This window comes from Mus pahari, chromosome 17 (genome assembly GCF_900095145.1).
Source record: "Mus pahari chromosome 17, PAHARI_EIJ_v1.1, whole genome shotgun sequence".
In the NCBI taxonomy this organism is placed as follows: Eukaryota; Metazoa; Chordata; class Mammalia; order Rodentia; family Muridae; genus Mus; species Mus pahari.
In genome coordinates, this window is record NC_034606.1 from 2274719 (window position 1) to 2277878 (window position 3160).

Genomic DNA, 3160 nt, shown 5'->3' on the forward strand with positions numbered 1-3160 from the left:
CCCTGAACCCAGACTCCTCTTCTGGCCACCCCACCTTCATACCACCAGGGGAGAGCTGTTAGCACCAAATGGGGGTGGATGCCCCACTTGTGGGGGTGTTCAGGCTGAGCTGCCATCTAGTCCCAGGAAGGCAGGCCTGGGCACCCCCAGACCAGCTGCTGCCTCAGAGGTACTTGTACCTCCTTCTCCAAAATGTCCTTCACAGGAGAGCCCAGGCTCAGGAGAGGGGCTCCCCTTGCAGGGTTTCTTCTTATTTCTCTTCTGCCTCACCCCTGTTCTTCCCCATCATAGTCATAGTACTGCCGCCAGGGGAGGGGGCCCGAAGCCAAGGGGGAGGGCTCCTCCAGCCCCATAGGCTGCCAGGCAGGCACTAAGTCCAAACAGGGTGGGAGGGGAGCAGCCAAGGGGAAGGAGAGAGGCAGGGTAGGCGGCTACTTCACACCGAGTGCAGCCTGAAGGATGGGAGGGCTCTACTCAATCCTCCCAGCCCCCGTGCTCCTTGGCACGGGGCAGCCAGGGTCACAGAACGTCACTCTCCTCCATGCTGAAGCTGCTCCTGCGGCTGCTGACCTTGGAGGTCTCAGGAGACATGGTAGAAAAGAGGGGAACAGAGGCCAGGGGGAGCAGGGAGTCATCTAGGAGCATTAAGTCCAGATCCTTCTTGGATAGGTTGGGGAATGGGGAGCTATGCTCTGTCCCCAGGGGATCGGGGTAACCTGTGGGCCTCTCGTCGCCCCCCACCCCCAAAGCTCAGGCCATGGCTGAAGTCCAGGTGATGAAATGGAGACTGTGGCTGGGCAGCCAAGGGCAGCGGAGCCTGGGGAGGGAGAGCTGGCATCTGCTCAGGATCAGGGGCCTCAGGCCCCAGCATCAGGGCCTCTCCTGGGCCATCTTCACTGGGCAGTTCTTGCTTCACCACCTGCTGGGCCAGCTTAGCCATATTCACACCCCATGGCGAGGTGGTGGGGAGGCCGTGCAAGCAGGCCTGCATATCCAGCTCCTGGATGCGGAGCCAGAGCTGCTTGTTAGTCATCTCCAGGTGCCCGGAGTGGCTTTCCAGCTCCCCGGACTTCTGCAGGTCCTTCTGCATCCTCCGGATGTAATCCACAGAGGCCTTGAGGATGGTGCCCTTGTTCCAGCGCACGTCCAGGTCGTTGGCCTTGGGGATCAGCATTCCCAGCTCCTTGATCGGGTCATTGATGTTGAAACTGCGGCTTCTCTCAATTAGGATGTGATTGTCTTCTGCGGCTCTTTGGCCAGGGCCTGGCTCTCAGCATCTGTTAGTTCTCGCTTCTGAGTCAGGTCGGCAGGTCGGCAGGGCAAGAGCTGCTGGTGACACCCACCATGGAGGCTGTGACCTGGGGGTCACCGCTGTACACGTTTAGGTGGCTGCTAGACAGGGGCAGCGTGTTAGGCATCTGCATTTCGGGGTTGATGTAGTCCAGCACACTGTCCAGGCGCATAATATTGTCGATGACATCATCAAACTCTTTCTCAGGGTTGGAGCTGATAGATATTCAGCATGGCCATGGGACTGTTGGGAGCACGGTTGCCAGCCGAGGTGGACAGTACGTGTCCAGCCCGCACCCCAGGGGATGCTGCTGGGACAGGCTTCAGGGAGCCTTGGGCTGGGCTCACGTGGGCAGCAAACTTGTTCCCGTAGGTCTCGGACAGATACTCCCGAACCTTCTGATGCTGGGACTGTTGCAGGTGGTAGGAGGTGGGGTTCTCCAGGTAAGACTGCACCTTCAGCACCTCCCCAGGCACAGGCAGGGGCAACTGGAAGTGGACCGGGGTGTTGATGGCTGGGGTGGGGGGGCCTCCCAGCTGCTGCTGCTTCTGCTGCATGTAATGCATGACGGCCTGCTGCTGCATGTGCTCTCGCTGCTCCTCCTGCTGTGCCTGCTCCCACATGAGCTGCATGCGCAGCCCGATGCGTGACACCATGGCAGCTGTTGGTTCGGGCTCCCTGTAGTCAAGGGGAGACAGGCCCATGAAGTATTCATCATCTTCGTAGTCTTTAAACGCCGGCTGGCGTAAGTACGGTTGCTCCCGTTGTGCACAAGGAGAAACTGAGTCCCGGGCAGAAGGGATTTGCCCAAGACCACTGAGCGAGCTGAGCTATGAACCCAAGTTCCCTGAGTTCTAGACCAGAGGCAAACACTGACCCCTCGCTGTCACATCCACATCCTGAGTCTGTACTTTTCTTTATTCCATTTCTGAAAGTCATGGCTGTCCCAATCTCATAGAAAGTTTTGCTTTATGGGTGGAAAAGTTAGCTCAGCTGGAAGAAGTGCTCACCTTGAAGTCAAAGACCTTGAGTTCAGCCCCTGAGGTCCACGTGGCAAAGGAAAGGATTGATTCCTGTTAGTTGTCCTCTGACCATCATACACAAACAAATAAGTAAATATAACTTGAAATTTTTAATTAAAAAAAAAAAAAAAAGCAGTTTTTGCTTTACCTGTTCCAGATTCCACCCTGGACATCCTGCCCCCAAATGCCTTCACTCTTCAGTGGATGTTTCTGCTCTCCATGGCACTTCCTTATCTCCTCAGCCCATTCCTGCGGGTCACCTCTCCCCTGTGGGCACTCTACACTCATGAGCACCCCCCTTTCTACATAACTAGCTTTTCTCTCACAGGAGTCAGTTCATACACTTTTTCTCTAGCACCAGTTCTATTAACGGTTCTTTTATTTTATTTTGCCCATTGAGCAGACCGAGCTGGTGACATGAAAAGCTGCTGGCACTGAAAGTGGCCAGCAGCTGGGGCTGGAGACAGCCACCACGCAGCTAGAAAGCAGGGGGAATGGAACAGCTGCTAGCTACTGAGAGGTCCAGGAAGCAGCAGCAAAGCTGCCGGCTGCAGTGGTAGAGCAATGGGGATTTGTGCTAACACTGGGAGTTGGAGATGCTGACAAGTGCAGGAGGAGTTGCATCTTGCTGGCTCTTGATTGCTATCCCAATCAAGCAAAGGATCTTCCACCAGCTTGTGTTACAAATCTAAGCTGCTGTCCTCTAGTGCACTAAGTTAACTATGAGGCTGTTTGGTCTTTGAGCTTCGGTTTCCTTGCTTTAAGAAGAGACTTGATTGCTTCTTTTTGAGAGTTAATATTAAAGTCTGCCGGGAGAAGTGCCCTTTACCGGTGCTCTGTGAGAATA

At 55.3% G+C, this 3160-nt stretch overlaps 1 pseudogene across 1 annotated transcript; it reads right to left on the reverse strand.

Moving 5' to 3' along the window:
- Window positions 1-519: 519 nt before the first annotated feature.
- LOC110335274 lies at window positions 520-2010 on the reverse strand (annotated as a pseudogene). Its single transcript, XR_002381152.2, has one exon. The product of XR_002381152.2 is annotated as a transcription factor EB pseudogene (transcript).
- Window positions 2011-3160: the final 1150 nt, after the last annotated feature.